The following is a 12,639-nucleotide window of genomic DNA, read 5'->3' on the forward strand; positions in this document are numbered from 1 at the left end:
GTTAACGGTCGATGGGAGCTGACGGACAGGCTGGCAGCAGAGGTGAGCCTCAGGCAATGGTCTCCTACCCAGTGCTTTAATACAGCTTTGACAAGCCAGAACCCTTTGGAATGAGCCATAATTTACATCAGAGGTCTTTTGTTTCCCCTTTCAATGAACACAGTGCAGTTGTTTCCCAGCACATACCTATGTTATAATGGATTCTGCAGTTAGATCCTTGTATCTAGCTTTGTCTGGGACCAGGGACTCGTCTGAACTCAGTAAGATGTTCTTTCTGAAGCTGAAGGTAACATCTTCAGATTCACCATTTTTGGGTGCAGTTGTCCTTCTTCAAAGAGAACCTTGCTGTAACTCCAGGAGGCAAAATCCTCCATTTCCCAATCAAATGCTCCAGGTGGCTCTGAGCAGGGCTCCTGCAGCTACAGCTCTGGGTCCTGCACCCCTGCACCAGGCGGAAAACCTCCCTCCTCCAGGCTCTGCCCAAGCCTGGAGCTGGGCACAGCAGGGCCATAAGACGTGCTGAAGCTGTTTGACTCAATTACAGAGCACAGGAGGGGTGGACCCAGTAAAAAGAAAAAAAGAGGCAAATTGGACAGTGAGCCTTTACAGCCTGTCCAGGAATGAACCAGTGGCCAGTGGCCAGCAGCAGTACAAATTTTAGAGAGAATAGGACAGAAGCTTGCAAGAGAAGGACATGGTTAATGCACTAGAAACGGTGCCCTTGAAAACTGTACATAATACACTGTGCTACAACGTACTTAATGTGGTACACAGCGGTTTCTGATGAGCATCTTTCCTAATTAGCTATTTTTCATTTTCTTCATATCTGATCTGGGATTCCGGAGAAACATTTTGCATTCACTGGTGCCTCTGAAATCAGTGGGGGTTGTGTTCTGAGCACACAAAGTGCAGTATGATCGGAATTTTTCCAAAACCATCAGGTCCTGGGTAATCTAAATTGGGTGCCCAGGCTTCACAGGTATTTTCTCATTCTACCCCAGCTCTGTTGCAGACCAGAGGGTTCTTTTAAAATGTGAATACAGCGATTGGTATGTAAACTGCATTCAGATGCCACCTTGGTGAGCATGAAGGGATGGTCTGAGTGATGATAAAATGAGATATGTGTACAGGGTGGATGTTATCTTCTTCCATTTTCTCTTTTGTGTGTGTTTGCTCGCTGTGGCTTTTTGTGACCTTTTGAATGTTGGTGTTATGCAGTGCTTTGAAACAGGTGATTTAGTAGCTAGCCGTAGAAAAACAGACCTGCAAGAACAAGCCTGGGGGGGTCTTCGGCGTGAGAAGGGACTGGCTGCTCCAGATCATGCTGTTGGGAGGCTTTTCTTTCCCCTCTGGGAATATAATGAATCAGAGCTAGCCATGAGGCATTATGGAAAGGGGAGGTCATTTTGACTTTCCGAATTTCCTAAGCAAGTCAGTTCTCCCTGGTCTCACCCTCATAGCCACATCCTTGGAAGCACCAAGTCCTGTGTGCGTCCGGGTGGCCTGGCCAGGCTGACTCCGGTGTGACACGGAGCTCAGGGATGCTGGCTACTGACCCCTCGTTATGCCTGTTGGGTTCCTTGTTGTTGACAACGACGAACTGGATTTTGGACGGGTGTTTTGTACTCTTCAAGGGTTAATGGTTAGTTTTGTTATCTTTTCCCTCAAAATCTTGCCTGCTTCTGCTTCCATAAACTTCAGGCAAGGCCTGCTGGTTTTTCCCTTCCTTTCCAGTGTCTTTATAGACACAGACTGTCCCCCTGTTGGGGTGAAGGAAGAGCAGGGGTGCAGGGGACATGCTGTGACCTTGTGGCCATCCTCCTGTCATCGCACCACAGTCCTCTGCTCACAGCGTTACCGGAGCGTGGCTCTCTGGCCCTGGGGTAGTGTGTTCCCCCAAGCTCACTGGTTCGGCTGCTGTCAGCCATGTCCTTGGCTACCAGTGTAGGTCAGGCTTTTAAACCTGGCTCAGTTGTTCCCTCTGGAGCTTTCACACAGGTGCCTGCGGAGCAGACTTGCAAACGCGGCGGAGTGGTGCCTACGGGGTAACGAAGAGTATGCGAGGCACTGAAATGCTGCTCGTTGCACGAGACCCACACAGCCTGAGCACAGGAGTTTTGTGGAAAAATTTCTTGCATTTAGAGAAGGCATCATCTGGCGTATGAATAAGGGAACTTGATTAAGTGCATGTAGGTAAAGTTAATGCTAGCATCTCCGAAATCTTGAGTGGCTGGCTTTGCAAGTTTCATGACTTAAAGGGTGCCATGTTTTTTGTATTCGAAAGTGAAATTATTTGTATTGACAATACTGTGTTCTTATTTTTCTATTTCCTTGAAAAATATCATAACAGACCTATGAAAATTAATTTACAAGTTCTAGGAATTTATGAATGTCAATTCTGTTTCTAACACCGTTCCTAGTGTTTCATTAATTTTCTCCATGTAGAATTATGCAGAGACTTTGAAAGGGAATGAAGATGGTGCCAGGCTGTATTTGGCAGCTGCTGTTATTCAGAGGTCTGTTCCCTGCAGCCCCTCGACCCCTTGCCCTCTGTCTTGCTGGAGGGGACAAAGGGGGCAGTGACTCACCAAGACCTATGAACAATCTGGGAAGCCCTTGGGGCTGGTGCAGCTGCTGGATTAGCCGTACGGTGCCCTTCTGCTGGGTTTTGCTGCACACACCACCAGCGCCTGGGGCCTTTGGCTTTCCTGGGCTGGAAAAATCCCAGTTTGTCTCCCTGAAGACAACCTCCCTGGAGTGTAGATACAGTTAGCTGTGAGACTATAGAGACACGACGAGATAATTGGAAAAAGATTTATTATTGAGAATAATACCTAATTTATTATTATGCTTTTCTGTGATTATTTGTATCTCTGTGACACTCTATTCTCTTTGTTACCCAGCGTCTATACCTTTTCTGGTGTACCCTGTGCCAGGGTCCAGGCGCGTTGCCTGCAGCTGCACCGTTTGGAAGGCAGGTGCAGGTCAGCCAGCGGGCTTGGCTGTGAGGCAGCCTTGGCAGAGCAGCAGCAGAGGTCACAGCATCTGTGACCCGTGGCAAACCATGGGTCACAGACCTGAAGTACGCTGGCCCAGGGAGCCTGCATAGCTGATAAACCTGGATGCACAAATAGAAAGGAGGGAAGTCCCAGCCCTGGTGTAGAACGACTGTTTGGTACAAGAGGTCAAACATGGTGTGGTGAAGCAGTGATGCAGCAGAAGCAGCCTCCTGGATGTCAGCTGGGCTGTGGCCGTGGTGATAGGGGTGCATGGGCACTTCTGATTTGGGTAGTTGCTTTAGCATGTGGCTCGATAGGTATGGATTTACTGGGTGCAGGTGTCTAGTTGTCCTCCTGTGGAGCTGCTGTGATAGATCATTCTCCTCTGCAGAAACAGCTCCTACCCCAGGCTGAACATCTGAGCTTCTTGTCAGGCAGCCTTCCTCCAAATCTTGGTCCAGTGAGGATGCAGCTGGTGCTGTGTTTTTTAACCAGCACTTTGCTTACAGATTCTTAGCAGCTGGGGAAAATCTCTCCTAAAAAAAGTGTTATAGTAGGCAAATAGCTAAAAAATGCAAAGGAGAGGAGTTAGTTGCCACCATTTCAAGACTGAGAAAGGCAGAGATATGATAAGTATGTGTTTGAATCAGAAAAGACAAACACAGATATTAAAAAGGACTCTCAGGGTATTTTAAACCTAAAGTTTAGGCTGAATAAAATGTTCGGTACAGTTATATTAAGTAATAACCACCCTTGCCACTTGAGAGCAGAGAAGTCTAGAATTCTCAAAAGCATGAAAACTGATCTAGAAACTCAAATGCCTCTAATTTTCAGCCACTTCAGCACGGAATGAAAAAAGTAGGTAATAATATGATGCTGACATGTATCTTCTCAGCATTCAGCTGATGCCACAAGAATTGGTATGGGTCCAATACTATTGAATATCTTTGTCAGTGACACAGACAGTGGGATCGAGTGCAGCCTCGGCAGGTTTGCAGATGACACCAGGCTGAGTGGTGCAGTTGATTCACTAAAGCAGGGGTCCTCAAACTTTTTAAACAGGGGGTCGGCACGCGGATGAAGTGGCAGGCAGCCATCTGCGGCTGCTTGGTTTCCCCCCCCAACCCCCAGCGGGGGGGGGAGGGGGGGTCTGTAAATACCGGGGGGCGGATTGAGGAACCTGGGGGGGCCGTATCTGGCCCGTGGGCCATATTTTGAGGACCCCTGCACTAAAGGATGAGGGGATGCTATCCAGATGGACCTTGACAGGCATATGGAGTGGGTTCATGTGAACCTCATGAGGTTCAACAAGGCCAAGTGCAAGGTCCTGCACCTGGGTTGCAGCAACCCCTGGTATCAATACAGGCTGGGGGGTGAAGGGATGGAGAGCAGCACTGCCGAGAAGAACTTAGGGGTACTGGTGGATGTAAAATTGGACATAAGCTGGCAACGTGTGCTTGCAGCCCAGAAAACCAGTTGTATCCTGGGCTATATAAAAAGAAGGGTGGGCAAAAAATCAAGGGAGGTGATTCTGCCCCCTCCACTCCACTCACCTGAGACCCCACGCGGAGTTCTGCCTTCAGCCCTGGCGCCCCCAGCACAAGAAAAACCTGTTGGAACCGGTCCAGAGGGGGGTGGCACAAAAATGATCAGAGGTTGGAGCACCTCTCCTGTGAAGCCAGGCTGAGACAGTTGGGGGTGTTCAGCCTGGAGAAGAGACTCCAGGGACACCTTATTGTGGCCTTTCAATACTTAAAGGGGACTTTTAAGAAACACTTAATTACATATTACCAGGCCCTATAGCAAAAGGACAAAGAGAAATGGTTTTAAACTGAAAGAAGGTTGGTTTAGACTGGATTTAAGGAAGACAATTTTTTATGATGAGGGTGGTGAGGCACTGGCACAGGTTGCCCAGAGCAGCTGTGGGTGCCCCATCCCTGGCAGTGCTCAAGGCCAGGCTGGATGGGGCTGGGAGCAACCTGGTCTAGTGGGAGGTGTCCCTGCCCATGGCAGGGGGCTTGGAACTAGGTGGTATTTAAAGATCCCTTCCAATGCAAACCATTCTATGATTCTATGATTCCACTACCTGCATGCATTTTTCCTGAAAAATGATGCCTGAAACAGAACATTTCAGGTACTCCCTGCCACATCTCAAGTGGAACAGGAGAGCCATCTCCCATGCTTACACTTGGCATTCCTCCTGTAGTAGTCCAGAGTGATGAAGGGGATTTGGACAGTGGAGTTGGGATTTGATTTGATTTGATTTGATTTGATTTCATTTTATTTCATTTTGGTTTGGTTTATTTTAATTATTTCTTTTATTGGGGTTTTTTATTTATCTGCATCACAGATAATGTGACTTACAGTGTCTTCCCAATTAAATCCTTGAATTCAAACCTTCCCCAGACTCTTCATTATAATATTTAACGTACACTAGCAGTAGTCTCTTGGGAAGCAGGCCAGCTCTGTTGTAGTCTCGAAGACTTTAGGGGCAGAGCATGAGCTGCCACTGCCATTAGACATTGTGGTGCTCAGCAGAAAAAATCCACAACTTTTTTAATTCCACTACATGTGGTTTTTTTGTGATAGAGAAATTTCTGTTGCAGCCAAAAAAGTCATTAAATGAGGGGTTTTTTTCTTCACCTACGCTTTTCTATGCCTGCAATAATTAGCAGTAAGCTGGCTCAGAGACTGTCTCATCCAAAGGAAAGCAGCAAATAGCTGAAGCATTTTGCCTGCATCCAACAGAGGGATATTTCATAAAGCACAGACAAAACTGACAGCGCATAGCACAGTCAGAGCCTCTTGCTGTAATACGTGAAAGGAAGCCAGCGCTCCTTGAAGCATGCTGAGATCATCACCCAAGGAAAAGATGATGGATTTCTCCTACACAGAAGAAATTAACATCAGCTTTAGTGGTGGGGTTTTTTCCGGTATTGTCTCTGAGTGCAGGGCAGCCTACCCCTTCTCCTGTCAGCATGGGATGAATATGTTCTCCTCTTGATTGATGGAGATGAGAAGAGGGCTGCTAAAAATACAGCAATTTCCTGGAGCTTCAGGAACGTTAATGCCATCTCTGCACTATCTTTACTTTCACTGTTCTTATGGGGAAAATGTCGAGAGGTTCCAAAGATTTCAGAAATCACAGTTTTCTGATAAGAATAAACCTCTTCCTAATTTCCTTAATGAATGTATTTAACTAGCCACAACTAGCTAATACAAATGTGATTTTCGTCTCTGGAGCTCAAATCACTTAGCAAAGGTTGATGCCACTGTCTACATTTCAGTACCACAAAGAGTGAGCAGTTACTCACCCCTATCATTCAATTACTGAGATTCTTAAACATTTGCATATTGCATGTGAAACTTCAAGATGTTTTTTGATCTATTTTGGGTAGACCACAATTAAAATAGTCTGGCTATGTCCTTCACAGAAGTCATTAATGGACCACAGTGTGATACCCTAACATCTTTGTCAGCTACAGATGTCTGCTCTGTGGAAGAAGAGACTCCCCAGCTTGCTCCAAGGTGCAACCTACCTTTGTTGGGTGAAGCTGCTGAACTGGGAGCTCATGGTGAGCTCGGCAACAGCTGGATGAAGCTGTACAGCTCTTGGACATGAGTAGGTAAACCTACCCAGCACTGAGCCATGTGTGGACTAACTGGGTGAGTTTCAGCTCTGTTGTCTCTACTTGTGCGCTGCAAGCACAGGCATCACAGGCAGATATTCCCACTAAAATTAGATCTTCATGGACTTAAAAAGAAGTAGTGAATGGCTGCTGTAAAGTGTCAGGCAGTGGAAAAGTGTTTCAGCAGCTTCGGGCGTGTCTCAGCCCTCTAAATAGACCGGCCTAGAAGCCGTATGTGGACACAAAGAGTTTAGAATAGCAGTTTCCCAGGAGACTGAGAATAATTTATTATTCACGACTGCCGTGTTCATGAATCTCTTGAGTGCTGATGAGACGGTGTAGCCAGCTCTGCTGCTGATGCAGTCTGCCAGCCTTGTGTCAAGGCCACCGGGCTGTGACAGCCGGCACCCGTGGAGGCACCCACCTGGTGCGGCAGCTCCCAGAGGCTTGGCCAGGGAGCTCGCACCTCCCGCAGCCGCTGTGTCTGGTACATCATCGCCGGGTAGCTTGCAATCCTCTTTCCTGGTCTTCCTTATACCACCAAAGGGGGACGAGAATGGGATTCTCCCCAGCTTTCCCCACCCTGCAGAGCAATGGCAGCCCCTGCTCCTTTCCAGGGTAATACGGTGGGCTGGAGAGCGGGTTTGGGCCGGCATTAGAGAAACAGAAACAGGGAAATGCTTTGGCCTATCCTTTCTTCTTCTGGGAATCGTGTTCCCCCCCAGCCTTCCCTCTGGTTTGCAGGCTTGAAGGGATTTCTGTGAGCTGCTGTGAATCACGGTGGGGTTAAACCTCTTGCCTCAAGCTCAAAGCCTTTTAACGACACTTAGGAAGGAGGCGGGGAGGATCCAGTCATCGCTGCAGCTGTCCTGACCACAAGAAAAATAGCCTTAGTCTACAAAACAAGTGCATGGAGGGTTCCACACCCTTCAGGCCAGTCTCTCAGCCACATCTTAGGTGTACCATTTCTCTGCAGGCTGTGTCTGGCAGGCAGGGCTTTTTAGGACGAGACAGGTGTGCCCATCCAACTAAAGAACCGAAGGTCTACAATCGATTCCAGGCTTTAAGGTGTCAACGCACTTGTTTCCACAGTGTGTAGGCCTAGCTGCAGCTATGTCATGGCACACAGTCCTTGCCTCTGAGCCCCGAGGGTCACAGGGATATGGGGATATTAAGATATAATTACATTTTTTAATGCTTTTCAGTTGAAAGTGCTATAATGTCACGTTTGTCAGAGGCCACCAGAATAGTTTTTAATAATATGAAGCTAAGGACATGCATTGGATGTCTAAAAACGTGGCGTTAGAGTCTCTGAAGGTACACAACGTGATGGGATATGTTGGAGGGATGTGTAGGGTAGTGGGAACCAGACCGGTATGGTCTCATGCCTGCTGCCTTTTGGGAGCAGCTCTGGAAGTGGACTGTTCCCAGAGGCTTGACCATAAGTTGCCTTGGAGAAAGCCCAAGACAGGGCTCAGGAATGAGCTAACATTTGAACGATGAGGGCAGCAGGGACCAAAACCTTCAGCTGGGTCCCTGGCACTCCTGTTTGGCAGTGCAAGCACATTCCTACTGTCGAGCACCCAAGTACCCCTCGGGTCTGTTCCCACCCTGCAGCTCAGGCTCCAGGCACAGAGGGGCTGTTCTGACCTGTGCAGCATCACAAAATTCTCTCATCCCAGTTTAGCACCACTAAGAGGGAAAAAGCAAACAAATACCCCAATTATTTTGTTGCTGGTTGAGAGATTTCACTTCTGTTGCTTTGGTTATCTGAAATTTTTAAGTGTGCAAGAGCTAAAGCAATTAAAACCATGGTACAAACACAGCAAGCCCAGGCTGTTTCATCCCAGGACTGGGTACCTGTTCAAATGCCTTCAAAGGCACCTACCACTTTCCCTGGACTACGTGGGGAGTGAGGGTCCGACTTTAGAGGACTAATTCAGCGGGCAGCTGAGTTGGGCGGGAGCTTGTTCATTGGCAAGGGATTTTGTTTGCATGAAGGTGTTTGGTTAATCTCAATGTTACAACGAGTTTGTAAACAGGTGAGGCGGCTCACATCAAAAAATCTGGAGACACAAAAGAGATGATGCAAATTTTACTACCAAAAAAATAAATCAAGTGTTACAATGTGAGCTGTATGTCACAGTCCTTCAGGGGAGGGTTGAAAACATGAAAATGTTTTGAAGCAAATTAATATGTGAATATTTAATGATATAAAGCCATAATAGATTTATTCTTTTCATTACAGTTTGTCACTTAACAAATAGACATTTTTTGTGTTTAATAGAGTAATTACTTTAAAAAGTATCCTAGTAATTTGGTATATTGTCCTGGTTTCAGCTGGAATAGAGTTAATTTTCTTCTTAGTAGTTAGAGTAGTGCTGTTTTGGCTGTGATGTGAGAACAATGTTGATATGACACTGATGGTTTCAGTTGTTGCTGGGTGATGTTTATACTAAATCAAGGACTTTTTGGTTCCTTGGGCCCTGCCAGCCAGAGGGCTGGGGGGGCATGGGACATTGGGAGGGGACACAGCCAGGACAGCGGACCCAAGCCAGCCAAAGAGGAATTCCATACCATGGGACATCATGCTGAGTATATAAACTGGGGGAAGAAGAAGGAAGGGGGGGACATTTGGCATTACGGCGTTTGTCTTCCCAAGTAACCGTTACGTGTGACGGAGCCCGGCTGCCCTGGGGATGGCCGAACACCTGCCTGCCCAGGGAAGTGGGGAATGAATTCCTTGCTTTGCTTTGCTTGCGTGTGCGGCTTTTATTTTACCTTTTTTTCTCCACCTTTCCATTTTGTTATTATTGTTATTGTTATTATTGTTGTTCTTACCTCTTTATTCTGTTTAGATTATTAAATTGTTCTTACCTCAACCCTTGAGTTTTACATTCCTTTCCGATTCTTCTCCCCATCCCTCAGGGTGAGGGGGAGTGAGTGAGTGGCTGCGTGGTGTTTGGTTGCTGGCTGGGGTTAAACCACCACATATATTCAGTCAAATATTCCATTGCGAGGAAAAACGAGCCAAATTCCAATCCAATGCTTTGATAACTTCTCTCTCAGCCACCCAGTTGGCTTTGATGTGATTGCCTTAGAGTTGCAACAATGTCCAGAAAATCTCTGATTCTTTGAGCTATCTACTATCGTTTTCATTATTATGTTCCTCCAAGAAGCATGCTTTGTTTCCTAAGTTCTGCCTCACCTGCAAACTTGCTCAGTTCTTTCCCAAAAAGCATCTCCCTCTAGAGAAAATCCAAAAGGAATAACTAGCTTTTGAACAGCTGTACCACCAACAATTGCATTTCCAGATGTTATAGCCTTGGTACCTCATCGTTGTACTAGCTAAATCAAATAACTCTATGGGCTGCACACTTGTCAGACCAGATAATCTCCTGAGAGGTGACTGTCAGTCATTTCACAAGGTAACGATAAAACAATAAGGAAACCATTTGTGTGTGAGGATAACAATCCTCATAACATTTCAAGAAATCCCTTAGGACGAAAACCACAATGCTGCAAATGTTCCTGGAGGAACCACAGACTGAGTTTCAGGTGTCACCACATTACATTATGCAGCATCCACCCTTAGAGCAGGACTTGTTTCTCAGCTTAAAAATCAAATATGTTTTAGGCAACTGTAGCCTGCTGAAATCTCATGCTCTGTTACAGTTCTCCATTACTTTAACACAAGGTGAGAAAAATGAACGTTTCTCTCATTCTGTTTCTCTGGAGTCAGTATTTCTTTGATACTGATGGAAAGTCAGTGTTGTGTAACATTATGGAATTGTAGAATTGCTTAGGTTGGAAAAGACCTTTATTATTATTAATAAAGGTCTTTATTATTATTATTGTTATTGTTGTTGTTATTGTTATTATTATTATCACTGCTAAGTCCACCACTAAACCATGTCCCTAAGCACTGTGTCTTTTAAACATCTCCAGGAATGATGGCTCAACTACTTCCCTGGGCAGTCTGGTCCAGTGCTTGACAACCCTTTCAGTGAAGGAAGATTTTAAAAGAACAGTAATATTACAAAGTGAAACTACAATTTCACTCTTTAGTTTGCTTCCCATTGCATTCATGAATGATACAGCTTTCGGTTACAGGATTACATGCCAGGTTTTCATGATGCTCTGCCTTATCTGATTTACAGAACAGTGTTCAAAAGCAGTTATTTAATATTTTCTTTCTCCTCTCTATCAACTATGGGTAGGTATCCTTTTCAAACCCTGCTCTACAGGGAATTGATTTCTTCAGAGCACTTTAGAGTGCTTTGTTGTGGCACTCAGTTACATTGAGGAAACCTTTGCTTGTTCTGACACTTAACATTTTTTTAGAATGTCCCCATTTCATGAAGTGGTGTTATCACCCCTGTTTTATAAAACGGGGACAGAGAGAAACAGAGAAGAGCAAATGCATCTTGTACTCATGATGCCTGGAACTGAGATTATGAGAGCAACATGGTTCAAAATCATGTATAGAAACAAAGGAAAATTCTTTTGTGTGTCATTTCATTGATGCCTGGATATATTCTCAGAAAGGCTGGAAATGTAATAACTTCTTCTAATCCATCTATCTGACAGCAATGGTAGGATGCTGTCCTTCATGCATAGTTAACAAACAGGGCAAAAATGGGAAGTTTTGCCTAGGGATTTGAATGTTTGCTAACAGCAGAGAAATGATGAGACTTAGGACTCCCCCAGCACTTGGGAGGGGTCACACCTTTTCCATCTTCTTCTTCTGGAGGTGTTGTCTTCTCCCAGATTTTGGCTTCTCATTCCAAGCCAGTACTCCATTCCTTCAACTCTTGCAGTCATTTTGCCCTAATGCAGCAAAGGCTGCTTTTTGCCCCATAGAATTTCTTTGTCTGCTTCCCTGACCTTCCTGTGCACAAGAAAAGTATAATTTTTTTAAAGGCTTAAAAACACAGCCCTTGTACAGAGCCCATTGCTAAGTCTATATCAAATTTCATCTTCAAAGTAATGGGGAGAACAATTTGAGCTTTTTGAATAGAAATGTGCTGGAATATCTCTCAGGCATCCTCCTTTATTGTTCTCCAAATGGTTGTCATTTCCCTGCAGAGGCTGCTTCTATCGTCAGCTTAATAATATTAATCTCAAGGGGCAGGAGAATGATCTGGCTGTCCTTTGAATTTAAAAAGCCCTGGTTTGGGGCAGGGTTTTTTTGCAAAATACGAAAGGTCTTCAAAGGTTTCTTTCTAGTGTTAAGAGCTGAGAGTGGCTCCCAGATCCTGCTCTTAACTCTTCCCCATGGAGCTTTCTCCTTAAAGAAAAAGTGCTGCATCCTGCACAGTCCTTGCACAAGTGCAGAATGTGCCTAAGACTTCTGCTGCGACAGGGACAGGCAGGCTCAAAGTTCCTGCAGTGAACAAGTCCTGCTTGAATGGTACTCAAGGCCCATGCAGGGGGAAGGCATTCTAGTTGCTCCTAAATGATGGACAATTGCATTACATTCCTTTTTTTTTTTTTTACCTACCTGTAAACTGGCAGTGCCTCCCTTGCTGCACTGAATGTCCCAGCTGGCCTCTCCTCTAGACAGGGCTTGTTGGTTGAACCTTCTTGGAAAAGAATACCACAGAACTGCAAATGGGGCAAATTAACTGGCAATTTAACGTCTGCTGAAGTGCTTACCCTCACCAAAGGGTCAAAGTGGTGACAGTTAAAAGTACAGATACAGGGAGTATCTGTAACTGGCAGGTCTCTCAGGAGAGATGGGACTTGTCTCACTGTTACCTCACACACGGAGATGAAGAGCTAAAGTCAAGCAATCACTGATGGCTAGTTCCACCTGACCTGCTGCCTCAGGCTTTCTCCTGCTTACTGTTTTCTTTCATGGCTCTTTTTACGTTGTAGTGGAAGAACTGAGACGAGCTTCTAGTGACATTCTGCTGTGTCTGGCCCACTGTCACTTCAAATACATCATTTGTGAGCTGCAAGGTCTCACATGAAGCCCCCAGAGGAAATCTCTAAGTAGGTCTTCATGA

Source organism: Falco peregrinus, chromosome 4, assembly GCF_023634155.1.
Source record: "Falco peregrinus isolate bFalPer1 chromosome 4, bFalPer1.pri, whole genome shotgun sequence".
Lineage (NCBI taxonomy): Eukaryota > Metazoa > Chordata > Aves > Falconiformes > Falconidae > Falco > Falco peregrinus.